The 14,554-nt window shown below is 41.3% G+C and overlaps 1 protein-coding gene across 6 annotated transcripts in view; it reads right to left on the bottom strand.

Moving 5' to 3' along the window:
- Window positions 1-14,554, bottom strand: part of ex (FERM domain containing expanded) — a 78,086-nt gene that overhangs the window by 35,719 nt on the left and 27,813 nt on the right. For 2 of the 6 annotated variants that reach the window (XM_086988840.1, XM_022802707.2), the window contains one exon: window positions 4,964-5,210. The exons of the other annotated variants lie outside the window; for them this stretch is intronic. The gene's annotated coding sequence lies outside the window, so the exon portion shown is untranslated. The remainder of the gene's footprint in view (window positions 1-4,963; window positions 5,211-14,554) is intronic. 6 annotated transcript variants of the gene reach the window in all.

Below are 14,554 nucleotides of genomic sequence, written 5' to 3'. Positions count from 1 at the left end.
ACTCTTCTAAACCTCATTTAATATGAGGGTAATAAATTATTGTTGAGGGTAACAGTAGGATCGAGAATACACCTAACAGAATTAAGAAATAGCACCCCTAATTTTTCTGCTAACGGCAATGTCTATACTTTGTTTTACCGTATTTCGGTAAATTGCATTACAGTGTGCTGAATTTGCCGCTTTAACGTTCCTTGAGATATCGTGAAACGCTACATCCATATACATATATATATATATATATATATATATTGTTTTACGGCAAACGTCAAACGCACACACTCTAGTAATCGTGATGTCATGCCAATACCTTCAAGATGCAACAAACGATAAAGCAATAGCGGCAGAAGCTATCCGGTAATGGTACTGCCGCGTAGCGACAGAGAGCGTCCCAGTGTCGAGCTAGCGTCTACGACCAACAGCGTTGCGTACCTATAGTATTACGTCGCAGCGTACGACGCCTAACGAGTTTGAGCGCTTTCAAAGAATACCTCGGCTTGACCAAGTCATCTACGTAGCATAGTTACATCAACGTTGTATCAATTCAGAAGGTACTAGCAGATCATCGATTCCGTCTGTGTACGTATCCAAATAAGAATGCATGTTATAAAACGGATATTTTTTGACACGATGGTATATTGTATGTGGGATGTATCGTAAGAGTGAGCGAACACGAACGGTTCTAGGGTGATTTGGATGGAGCTTGACATTGTCTCCTAGGGAGCTAATAATGAATGAAGCATTGCAATTACCTATAATTCCCTTTAATAGCCTTTTTTTTGTAATCCTGGAAAAGACACTGGCTTGATTTTTTGCGAACGCGAATAGTGTTCTAATGATTGTTTCTTCACGAAACCGTATTATGCTCTTGTTCTAATTAGAATTTCACTCAAAAGAAGTTGCGCTTGTACGGACATTTGTTGTCCAAAATTGGCCTTTATTTGTCGGAAGTGCTTTGTTCTATGTTGGTTCAACGCTGGTTTGTAGAAGTAAAGTAAAAAATGCATAAATCTGTGTTAAGTAGTCGTGATCGGTTCAAGCTGTCTAGATTTAACTCTACCCGCGACAAACCAGTTTCCAATTTCCTGCAGAGTGGACGTGCCCAAGGCTTGCGGACCGAGTGAATCACCATGTTTGCTTTACCTTGTTGAAGATTAATGACCATTACATTGAGAGCTTGGCTTTTACGATCAAGTTATCGAGGCAGGCAACCTTTGAAACTTACATTTGTTCACGCGGAACTCGACGACGAAGCACGCTCACCGTCGAAAAGCCTGTATTATATGTGAATCAAATCTTTTAGCGGCTGCGACAAATAGGACAAGAGGTTAGTCCACAACTCAAACAACTCTGGCCTATTTGTATACAACACGTACACCGATTCTGTTCAATCTATTTCATTGCCACAACAGCAACGATGCACCGGTATATAATGTCCTCTAACTTTGAGCTTGAACTTTCAAATCATTGGATCGTCTCAAGTCGTCTAAGTGTTCTCTAATATATACAGAAACAAAAGGATTTTCTCATGTCGCGACAAGTAGCATTTTAGATGCAATAGAAAAACTATATATATATATATATATATATATATATATATATATATATATATATACAAATAACTTGCGTAGATGGAGACAATTTATTATTATTCCATACGACAATGTTTGCGTAAACACAAAACTAACCATCAGTAAGCAGCTGGATTGACCACAGCGCGGAAGTATGTTGGCAGATTATTTTATTTGTTGGAGCAATTTCCATTTTGTTTATACGAGATATTGAACACGGTTGATCAGGCATCGTATCCGATTCTCCAAAAACTTGCTAGCTTATAAGGCGCGAACGTCGATCGATTAGTCCGATTGCTAGTCAGACACGCGACAAAAGGCCTTCAGAACAACGGCCCCCTCTCTCCCGTTGAATCCCATTTTTCTCTTTAATCCTCGACTGGATATTGTTCTTATTCACAAGTAACTGGCGTTTGTTTCTTCTTTATCTCGAATAGAAGATCCTTGTCGGCCTTTGGAAGCTTGAGCCATATGTGTCCGACAGTTGGAGCACCACAGGGTTTCTGGCTCAGCCGTTTAGAGTTACCGTAGGCGCAACGCTATGGGCTGTCTAAGTTACGGGTTTTCGAACGGTTTAGGGGGCGCCGAGCAAGTGATTTGGCATACCGAGAATTATCAGTCGAAATGTTTTCGTTTTTGCTATAAGCTCTTCCACTTGTGAAACGTCGTTAGCGGACGCGTTCCTAACAGACAAATGATTATACTCAAATAAATCGCGTCTCGCGCTTTTGTACTTAGCCAACATACTAGCGTGATAGCTGACAATGGTATCTGCAACAGTAGTTATACTAAATGCCTTTTTCTAATCCGGATCTACGTGGTTCGACTTACTATTAAAACCAAAAATATGTTTAGGTAACTTGGAGGCGAGTCATTTTATAAATATTCCTAAGTAAGTATAGTCGGCCCAGTTAAGCGTCTTCAGAAATCATACTAACATCAACGATTTGGCTAACAAAACCGTTGTTCTTATACGATGATACGTACGAACATATTCCCTATTGTCTTGTGTAGTTACAGTATCTGTCTCGCGTTTGACTGTTTCATGCAGCACTTCCGTGCACGCCCGTGCTCTCTCAACTCAAAGACATCCGCTCTCTTTTAGGCAAATGTTGTGATGCATGACATCTGATGAGAGAACAGTCTGATGAAGAATCGACAGCTGGCTTGACCGGTTTAAAGCATTTCGATTCGTAATCGTTACGGACGGGATAGTGTTATACTCAACCTTCAAAGGCCTATTTCCATGCTAGACAAATCCAAACGGCATGGGAGTAGTGGCCTAAAGAAGTGAAGCGTTGGTGTTTATGGTACCAGCTCATCTACGTATCACTCGAACGCCAACCCCCTCCCTTAAAAGCGTCTAACGGCCACCTCTGCGACCCGTTAGACGCTATTGATGACCTAAACAGTCGATCGGAAACTGCGATTTCAATCAGCCATAGACCGTTCTTCGGAGAACAAAATATGTGTTCATTTATACACAAGGTAAATAGCATAACGTCACCTTATTGTTGATCACTAAAAGGTCGGTTATTATCGAACAGCTAGGTAAGGGGAATAAACTAAATTACGCAAAGGACAACTCCAGCAGGTAAATTCAACCGTCTCCGTGCTTCCTGCGGCATCTCGTACGAAGATACTCTACAAGTATACTCCGTAATGTCACCAGCTGCAACAGTAACAAAGAGCCAAATAGAAATCGCTGTTATATCGTCACGAACAGCCGTTCGCTTTCTAACTACATGGTTTCTGGGATATCCAATGGTTTTCATTGCTGAATGTTACGGTGAAGGTCAGTGCCACGATGCCCTTGAATGCATCCACCTGTCGTTGTTCAGTTTGTTTCCGCGCGTCGAATCATCTCACAGACGTCTGTTTTACGCCGCAGCATTGCATTGACGCCATTGAAAAAAGGCATTTTCATTACGCATCGTCTCATCGCCATCGGCATGAGCGTGGTGGCGACGAGAAATTGTAGTTCTCAGAAAGTGAGGGGCTGATCAGAGCGCCTCTGACGCGCTGTACCCTATGCGTCCGCCGGTGTATCTCACGCGATGCCTAACAGCGTTAACTCATCCTAAAAGCAAAGAAAAAAAATCTACAAAATACTAGTTCGTCAGTGGCACGACGTTTGAGAACAACCAAGCACAAGCATCAACCTCATGCTGACGGGTGGAAATTAGGCGATGAAAGAGTACCGCGAGCAGACGTTTGTCGAGCAGACGACAATCGAATGTGCTGGACAATCATGACTACGCATTGTATAGATACACGTGGTACCTTCAGGCATTCTACAGTGTTCGTCTGATATGCAGACCTGCTGCTACTCTTTATATTTATTCTCTTTATACTCGCGCATACCGATTTATCAATGCGCATTTTCAACTATTTAATGTTTGTACCGAGACAAAAAGCCGTGTGGGGTAGAAACAATTTCGTGTGGGAGAGGAGGGGGCAGAACGAGGACAAACAGATTCTCAAGCGATACATGCCAGACGTTGCCAGCAGCAACAACGATAATAAACTACACTAACGGTAGCTAGAAATCCGTATTTATAGGTGAAAACAGATAAAGACAACAAATATGCAGCGTCACGATCCAAAAAGTCGTCTGCTATGTGGTCGATGATTTTTATGTTTACGTACTGACCGCACATAAGCAGCTCATATAACGTATTGCCCGTGATGGATATATTTTAGCTGCCTTTTAGTTCAATATCATCAATTCCATTGATGTCGAGGTATACAACACGATTACTTCGGAAGAATCGAACTACTCAGATGCTATACTGAAAAAATCCGACTATGTATTAATAGACTTGTGGTGCAGAACCATTCGTGGTTATTAAAACCTTGACAAAGTACATAGCAGGCGCATATCAAACAAAGAAGGTAGGAATAAAACTATACCTAAATATGTTCTCTTTCACTGTGTCTTAATCCTATAATTGTAATGTAGTTTCTAAATACAGTTCAATAAACAACTCATATATAAATATTCAGCCATATCGGGCTCATGCGAGCACCAGCGTGTTAAAATTGTTGATGCCAGCACCAACATGATGGCATTCAATTTCAGTGGTTACAATATAGCTCTGTGTTGAACTATGAGTCCAAATAAGCAGACTATGTTAATACGTACATAAATCATTATACAAGTCTTCACCTGTCACCGGATATTATCACAGCCCGATGAAACTGAAGTGTAACCAGCATTTGTCATTAGATTATCTCTTGCTTTCACGGGGTACTGGAACAACAGCGCCAAGAAGGGGTCTACGATGCCCGTTGAGGGGGCCGTCATGAACAAGACGTCAGCATAGACCTTTACCTATACAGCACACAACAAACACGTAATAATCTCCCCGTTGTCGAGAGACTGTGGTAACTACCATTTGTACGGTGTATGAGACATCCAGACCCAGTAGTGTCCGCGGTTCGCAGACAGTGAACAGAGAAGTTAAGTTAAGAAGTTTTGCAGCGTTAAGTCACTCAGTGCTCAAACTGTTGTTGATAATAATGTCACGGGTGTCTTAGCTAGCGTATTAGAAGCTACGTGACAGGCTGGAACGTCACGAAGTTCAGCTCACATGTCGGGCAAACAGCCAGGGGTCCACCACCTATTTATAATGCACTCACCTGGAACGAGCAGAAATAGATATGATCGTTAGAAGAAAGCCAGGTAGGATGCTGGTAAACGTATGGATGAATATAGTTTTCTCAAAAAAATTAAACTGTTTCCGGCGCTCTTAGCTGACACGATTAGGGCAGAATGTCTGAATGAGATTGTGATTTCATTGTGAAGACCGCGCATTTGTGGTAAGTGAGCGCTACGATACGGCCAACTAGAATTTGCCACGGTGGCATCTCGGATATAACAGTGAATTTAAATTGTCGTACAAAATCTGTACACGTACCAGCTGCTTGCTAAACCACTCAAATATTTAATCTGACATAATTATAGTTTTATCTAAATCTAATATCTAAGTTTATCTAAAATCTTTATAATCCACTCATTTGATTACGGCCAGGTGTTCTAACAAACAACTGTTCTAACAATTAAATGATAACGTCTATTTCCTTCGCACGATTAGATGTCTATGTTATCAAAAAAAAAAAAAAAAAAAAACCAGTAACTCTTTACGGCCGTAGTCTTTGCTGCGTATAGCAATAACAAAATGTCGCCAGCTTTTAAAATCTCCTTCCTACAGTAAGTCAGGCACAATCTGATTACATGGGTAGTTAGCTGCTCATTACAAAAGCAAATAAAACTTAATATATAACATGCGTATGTATACAGGCATAGAAGTGTGTTGCATCTCGAGTACAACGATATCTTTGCTTAGGCGTAACTCTGTCTGAACTTACCTATTAATTGATGAATTAAAACAAGTTAGAATATCTATCAGCAACCGTATGAGGGTGTAGAAAGTATATGGGTAACTTGTCACAGCAGGTGTCTTCGTACGACGGATACGCAGTAGGATTAAATGTGCTCAAATAGACCAGTTGGTCATGGGTTTTGCTCAGTCTTAAATAGGAGCGTTCAACTTAAATCTAAGCTCTGTGACATGTCCGTAATAACTGGCAAACCTTCAAGCATACACAAAATGGCGAGCACGTCCTACATAGCATATAAGAGCTTGTTATTTATGTAAATTAAATCTAGGCTATGGAAATACATTTATCAATACAGTAATTATGTTAACGTTTCTATTTAGGACGAGGTGTATAGCCGCGAAGGAAGTAGAACAAATATATGTCCGTATCAAATAATAATCTGTTGGTCTACACTTGTCACGCCCATTTGAGCTTGTTTCGTCGGAAGCTGTCGCTGTTATCATGTGAAGATCATCACATCACTTCCTCTGCCGACTTCACTGCTATCACTCGAGGCCCTGCGGCACAGAGTGCATCTACATTAGTAATATCTACTGGTGGTAATAGTTACTTAGGCACATACAAACCGACTCCCATAGACGCTCGACTACACCGACATACAACCAGACACGGCTAGCTAATTCTATGCATACAGCTACGTGTTATCTACGAAAATAAACAAGCGTTCGTGAGAATCGTGGAGGATTCGCTAGGAAAGAACCTGAATCCCGTTTCGCATTGCAATCTTGCGTCATCCGGTTTCGCCAGTAGTAGCGACACATCGCGACTGAGCCGCTATACGAAACATCTCTTGCCCTTCATATCGTTGTTTAACGGGCAAACTCAGATATCTATTATTGTTTAATAAACATACATATGCCACAACAAAGAGATGCGAATGCTATGGATAGACAAAGGTGGCAGAACTGCACACGCACTAAATAGTGGTAGGGGTTTGATCTGGGTTGCTTTTAGACTGGAGGAATGCAGTTGGCTTAGGTTCTCAAAGCAGTTGCCTAGGCATAGCCGGAGGTATGGCCTGAAACGCAAAGGCTGCTTGTTTGCTCTCTCATAGTTTCTGCGCGCCATGTTTACGTTCGACCGTTGCCAATAGTGAAAAAGACTAATAATTATTATCATCGTCAAGTAGGACAAGCAATATTTCGTTGTGTATCTATACAAAGTGAACATAATAACACATTAACAATAAATTGTGTCAGTTGACAAAAACATATTAGAAGAAAAATCAAATATCCAAAACTTTACACGACTTTTTTTCGAAGAATCGTTTGAGTCACAGGGAGGAATCGGTGGTTGGTTAATCATTGTCGCTCGTTTCTATGGCTTCGTTAAATTCTAGTCAGATGGATCGATGCTGCCGTGTTTAATGTCAGCTAATAACAACAAGGTCTCTATATAGTTGTATGTATATATATATATATATAAGTTGTTTGGTATTCCGCGATGTATCCGTCATTTATCTACTTGAGTTACGTAATCGATGTTACACTATTACCCGCCTATCCCTCACCGGATGTGTAGCTGATTGACCGTTCCGCCAACCCAATGGGGACGAGTTTAAGGGCATCGAATTAAGACCGTTATGACTAGTTGAACCTATCCGAAGAATAATGCTGTGCACAAACAACAACAACAACAACAAAGTAAGATCCTAGCCTAAAGCGATCACAGAAACAACACGACGAAGAGTGATGATTACCAGATTCCAGCGAACTAATATGATACAATGATAAATGATTATATCTAGTTTTCATCTAGTTTCAATGCGCAATCTCTTCTGCTTCTTTGTTATTGTTGTGTAAATTTCGATCGCTACTTGTTGATTTAGCCACTTGAATTTTTCTCGTCGGCTGCCTTTAGAAAGCTCACTGTCTTTAGCTGTCACTATTTTTGCCACGTACTGTTATATATGTATTATATGTTGGTGCTAAAGTTACGAGGTGTGTGTATAGCAATCTTTGTTCCCTATTCGGGTCTAACCATTCTTGTTTTCTCTGTTCACCTTCGTATTTTTATCTCCTTTAAACTCATTTCAGCTTCAGATCTTGTCGTTTGCTGCTTTTTTGCTCCGTTCTTTTGCTTCGTAGCTCCGTTCTTCAGGTGCTCCGACTACGACCGTTACTGTCATAACCGAACGACCCACTACAACCATAGGGTCCATATATAACAAACGCACCATGGATGTAAGGCGTTATTAAGGGAACACACATGAACAGGTCCTGTGGCGGCGGACCTGCGTTGGCACGTTAGCCGAGTACGGACCATGCTTTATGGCTACGAATATGCCGAGAAAAAAGCATGATCATGAGCATGATTAAAACATATGTCGAATGAACGGAGATGGACCAACTTATCCAAGAGATAGTCGTAATCATAACAACAAGACGGTAAAGTGGCGGGTAAAAGCGACGGCCGTGATCACGTCTCTTGGCCTGTGAAAGGCACAGGCGTCGTGGTTCCATATCTCACTGATGTAACAGGCCGAGTAATCAACAACCGAAAAAAACACATACTTCACATCGGAGCTGACAATGTAAGCCTGCTCTTCGCGAGTTTTAGCAAGGGACTAAAGCAGGCCGTGGGCCCTCCCCTAGGTGACTTCCATATTAATAGCTCACAGATAAGATGCAGGATGACTCAATATACAGGGGCTGAAACTTAAAAACTATTATCCACAACGGCAACAGCACCTAGATAAGGTCACGAAGAAATTGAAGCGGACCAAGAAAATGAAGCGTAAAGGCAAGGATGGTCATCGCCTACCGTTTGTGTTTCAACGTCCTGTTCGGATTTTACTTCATCCTTTATCTCTTAAAATTTTCTACTTGAAACTCTTGCTAGCGGCGAAATCGTAACTCATTCCTCCCGATTATGTATCAGTTACCTGCCCATTTGGTGCTGTTATTGTTATTTCTATTATTATTATTATTGTTATTAGAAACCTAATAGTATTTTTTGTTTTGCCGCTCTCTGTGATACCCCGCTAAAGTCAATCTTTGGCTCTCTCCAGACTGTTCTATTACCCCAAAGACATGCCCTATTCTTTGTGTAAACGTGGCCGATTCTGCCGGAATTTGGTCACTGCGTAGTTACATAACAAACAACACATCATCATTATCGTCTTTGTTATCATCCTTTGAATTACGATAATAACCGTTGTTGAAAAGAAAGCAGACGCCCGTTATATATTCTGACGTCCAAAAGGATACCAGCGTTCGTTGCAGCTGTCAGCGACGGTGGGTCGTTTCCCATTGAGCGAGCTATAGTTCCATTCAGAAGCTTGACCAATAGGCATACGGCAGCAACGCGGCTAAACGTTCAGTGACAGTCGATGCCATCTTGATATAATCGTATAAGGTTTATTAATATATTTACGGTTAATATACGTTGTTAGCTAATATTTTCGATGATTCGCATTGTATACTACTATGAACTGTCCATAATAACCGAAACGAAGAGAAACTGAGCAGATTGATTTATAGAACCGAAAATATCGCAAGCCTTAGGCGTTGACACGAAGATAGGGATGATCAGACTTGAGACGAAAACGTCTAGCTTGCTTTGATGTATGAACTAGCTTAGAGAAGACAAAACCAATAAAGGTTTGTTTCACGTCTCTTTGACGCTAACGACTCGTTAGCGACCGTTTACCGTTGGTACTGTATTATGTTAAGCTAGGATTTGTACATCTGTTACTATCATCGTTAACAGCATGTAAACGTCGCTTGAATATGGGCTAATGCGTTATGTTGAGTCGTTTCTCGGGCAGAATTTGGGTGTGGATACACATAATTTCGTGCTGGTAGCACACAGCCGTCTGACGCGATACTCAATGGTCTAAATACAGGACGTAAAATTCGAAATACTTCTTGAACTTTTCCTTTACACTGACTAGTCAGCGGGTACAGGATAATTACGAAAATCATCAAAAAGTCAGCCAACTCTGTATTTAATTCTTCAAGGCCAAAAATATACTTTGTGCTAATATAATCGAAATCTACCAACGATCTTATATACTTTTTTATTTTAAAATAGCGCATCTAACCTGATAGATTTTTCTCAAGTTTTTGAATACGCTTCTTCCGGATGTATTGCTGCAGGCGAAGCACTCAAATACTCGACCATTCTCTATAACAAGCGACCGTTAGATGTCGAGAAGAGCTCTGAGTTTTTCTTGTTTTTTTTGGCCTTCGTTCGGGAATAATTGTTAGAAGCTATTCAGATAGACAACGATGCAGACCATAACAGCTCCGCAAATTGATTTGATTCACCCGGGCGATGGGTATACAGAGATGATCCATAACACGCGAACCAGCGCGTATTATTAGGAAATCTAAGGTTTCGTGGGTGGCACTTTTACTGGGCCAGTCAAGTACCCCGTTGTGAGGTCTCAGAAAATATTTATAGGACAATGCGAAATCATGTGCTTCCACCGTTAAGCCTGCTAGAGACTAGCAACTAAAGCTAAATAATATAAACCTTAGGCATGTCTTTTATGCAGGCAGATTTACAATGTGGAAAATACTGAACGACGCTGACATTAGGTTTCTTCCAGCAAGGCATTGTTTGGAGCCTATTATATCGTCGTCTACTTGTAGACGCAGCACAATTGGACTGTACGTATGATAGACTTTATTCACGAATCTGAAAGAACAAGATTGCGGCAAATTTTCTCTATGTCTGTAAGAAACGAGTGTCCTTGGGCTCAGTCCCGGGAGGTGCTCCCATCAAGCGATTTAAGTTATATTTTGAGTTCGTGCCAATATACGTGATAAACAAATAGCTAATAAATAATACGAGGTTATACCTTTTACAAATATGTCTTATTAAATATTAGAACAATGTCGGTGTTGAAATGTAATCATAATTTCCATTTATTGTTAAAGACCGGCAACTACCGGACTAACAAAATTTAAAAGAATTAATTACAAAATGTTCTAGCAGATATTTCACCGTCTAAGTAGCACCTGTCCCAAAACGTGTCCGGTCAGCCCGCATCACATCTCGTGATAGACGTATAAGCTGACTCAAGGGAGGAAGAATCTTGAGATAAGTTCTTACATACCTGCTAAAACGCTTGCCCCTTGTTCGCATACGCCGTTTTTGTGCCCCTTAGCGTTCACAGGCAAGAGCTAACACACTTGCTTGTAGGCAGAACTGCCTGTCATAGAAAAAATAGTAACAAAAATAGCATGCAGGACAATTTCGCTCAGTTTAGGTGAGTAAATACGACCTTACATTCTGTTGCACCCAACAGATTTGACTGTGCAGCTAAGTGATACCGTAGCGGTGAAGTAAGGCCATACAAGGCCAGAAGACATTTCGACCTCTTCTACAGCAGTCCATTCATAGTTCATTTGTAATGGCCAGACAACGCCATGATAGCTCTTCGAGAACTTTTTTTTAAGCTGATCTAAGTTTTTTGATGGTTCAACAATTGGCGTTTGAGCGGCGTGGTTAGACAGGGGGAGGCGCATCAGAAATCGATAAAAACGTATGGTCATAGATAATTTTACGTACTACATAAGACTACTGACCGAACTAACTGTTGTAACAAAGATTGCTTGCTGGGCATTGCCCCGTGGGCTAATAGTGATCTCATTAATTGCCTAAGTCAGTGTTGGTCGATGGAAAGATAACGAGAAACGAGTGTTCTGATAACAGTGATATTCCTTGAAATGCGACACAGGTGCGTGCACTGTAACGGCAAGATAACAGCAAAAGGAAAGCCCCACTTCACGATTGACTGGGCTTGTGACTTAGCTTCGGGAGTGCGCTCTTCTGAGCATTTTCGTCGTTACATAGGTTTATGCTATATGGATGTACAAACCATTCTACACATGAATACACTGGCCACTGGCAGCTTGAGCCAAACATGTCTTGGGAAACTTTAGAAAAAAGGAAGAGAGACTAATTGCAGAAAAATAAACGTCAGGATAGAAAGCCATGTAAGCATACTTGCAAGGTACATTTTAAAAAGGTACGGTGTTACCGCTTTTAATTCGTTGCTTAAAGTTTATTCGTTGGACATTATAAAGTGCGAGTGCTGATTAAAAAAAGCTAGCAACGCGATAAACCCTTGAAACCGTATGGCCTCATCATATGATGAATAATAGTAATTGCACGTAGTCAGCATGTTACTTGATAATTGAAAGTTATCATAACTTGTATCATGCACAAATCACATTTTCTAACCCGTTCGCATCTGCCCTAGCCACGGCCCGATGGGTCGGACAGTTCAACCTAAAGCGTCGTTCTGCGCCTATGCAACAGCCCTCTACAATCATCAACACACGACAGATTTTTCCGTGTCGTCTTCGTTATCTTCGGTGACTTCTGCCGGCGTTGACGCGGACCGATTTCGCGGCGTGAGTACGTACCAACACGCTACGACATCCCGATGGGCGTATACACTGCAATACGCCCAGTTTACTTGGAAGGCTATGCGCGGTTTAGTAGGTTGTGAGCAACGAGCCCTGACGTTGTCTGCGTTCGCCGCCTGGAGGCGTAGCAATGCTGCTGTTGCCCAAGGCACCTGACGGAAGCATGGCTGTGCATAATCATTAGTCATCAATGACCTTTTACAAAGGTCCGCGCACTGACACGCACACATACGGATGTTTATCATACACGTAGATACGTAACGACGTTTAGCTCTAAGAAATTGTATCAGATAGAACCGCCTTGTAACTGTGGTCAACTTGGCCAGCCTTGCTTGCTTTTATATCGACGGTGACTGATGGTAAACGCGTATTCGAAATAGTGCGCGGCCATTGCCTCTTTACAACGAACATCGGCGATACGAATCATCTAATTGGATCACACATATATATAATCTATTGTAGCTATAAATGCTTACTCGTCCATTAAAGAAACGTTTATGCTATACTCGGCCATTTGGAAACAAGAAGTACCATCTGATCGCCATAATAGCGATTGACATTTTCTGTAAGTTTTTTAGACAGTAATTCGACAAACGCGACAATAACAACAATGGCGCCAGGTAAACCCATATTCTGAAAGAGCTAAGATTAACATATCGATACGCAAACGAAAGTATGAGGGCGTAAATATCAAGTAAATAGCTAAATAATAGATTGTTATTATTACTGGTGTAAATAAGCCGCCGTTTTACTGCTGCTCACGATTGCTGTTACTATTTCTATTACGCTAAGCAACAAATGAATAAAACTTCTATTTCTAATCCCTACTACATATGGAGATAGTCTTGCTGAAACAGGAACAGCTGGACTTTCGAAGTAATATCAAACATATCCCGAACCATGGCCCAAGCTGATAAAGGGGTCCAGGGTTTAGTGGGTGAGAGTCCCACAGTACCGGACAAAACACAATTCAGTGATGTCCGGTCTGCATAATGCATTCGCCCTTAACCTTCAAAAAAAAAAAAAAGGAACAGCTGGACAGACGTGTAGGCCGAACTGACAATCGCAGATTTCAATGCGTTCTATGCTTGTAGATGAAAACACTGCTCTTGCATCTTATGAAAAATCTTTTTTTTCTCAAGTAAACAACTTACAGTCGACTCAGCAACTTTCGATATTACTTACACGCAGATCTTAACTAATCGAAACGTATTGAATATGATATACATGTTTCATATAACCATATTATTGACAGCTCGTGAAAAGTAAGCACTGCTTAGCCGAAGCACTGCCATACTGTAAGTGATATTTTTAAAAAACTTTCCAGCTTTTTTCTAACTAGCATTTGCGACGCTTAGCTGATCTATAGTCGAGACATAGTATCACAACTGAATGGTGCTATTCGACTTGGAACTTCCGTTGAACCAGCCATAGCACTATTAGTAGCCTCTGTTATACTCCATATGATGAATAGTATTGTGAGCTCGCTTGAACTACATCAGTTTTTCGCCAACATTCCGCCATTACCGCCAGCTGACAGCAACGGTAACACGTTATACGCTGCCTCGTCAAATCCCTCAGCTGTAATCACAATACACACCGATACGCACAAATATCAGCGACTTCAGTGGGTTTAACCAGAGCGTAGCGCATACAACCAGGAAAAGACAATAGGCACTAGTATAAATTAATCTACTGCACCGCCCCCGCGATCGCCATTAGCTTACTGATATTACCCTGTAACAGTGGCGCTATCCAACGTGACAGGATATCAATTTATATCATTTTAGCCGTTCACCAACGAAGTCCAGCAGAATTCAGTTAACCCTATCAAGACCGCCCGGAAACCCCCATTGTCTGTGACTGAAGTGAACATTTCAGATAAGTAATAGCTAACCAGCGTCCCCCTGGCCGGTTCTACTGAAGTCGCCTGCACCTCAGCTTAAATGCCCGACCCTGTAACGCCTGCGCAGGAAGGTCGAAGAGCTTCATTGATATTAAAGCCAATTCGCAAATAAAGCAAAGGGAAGGCAGGGTTGAGCTTTATCTGTGATTCCACTGCTGGTTCACCGCTCTTTATGAAGGTTTAGCACATATGTAGAGTTGAAAATTACGTGTGATACTGGTTTGGCTATTGGAGAATAATTTAGTTTCAAATATTAGGCATACGTAAGAGGTAGATATATTTCGCTCAGCCCT

The sequence above is a fragment of the Varroa destructor genome, unplaced genomic scaffold, assembly GCF_002443255.2.
Source record: "Varroa destructor unplaced genomic scaffold, Vdes_3.0 BEIS01000004.1, whole genome shotgun sequence".
NCBI classification, from domain to species: domain Eukaryota; kingdom Metazoa; phylum Arthropoda; class Arachnida; order Mesostigmata; family Varroidae; genus Varroa; species Varroa destructor.
Note: the sequence above shows the minus strand (reverse complement) of the source record. Positions and strands in the feature narration are given on the sequence as shown.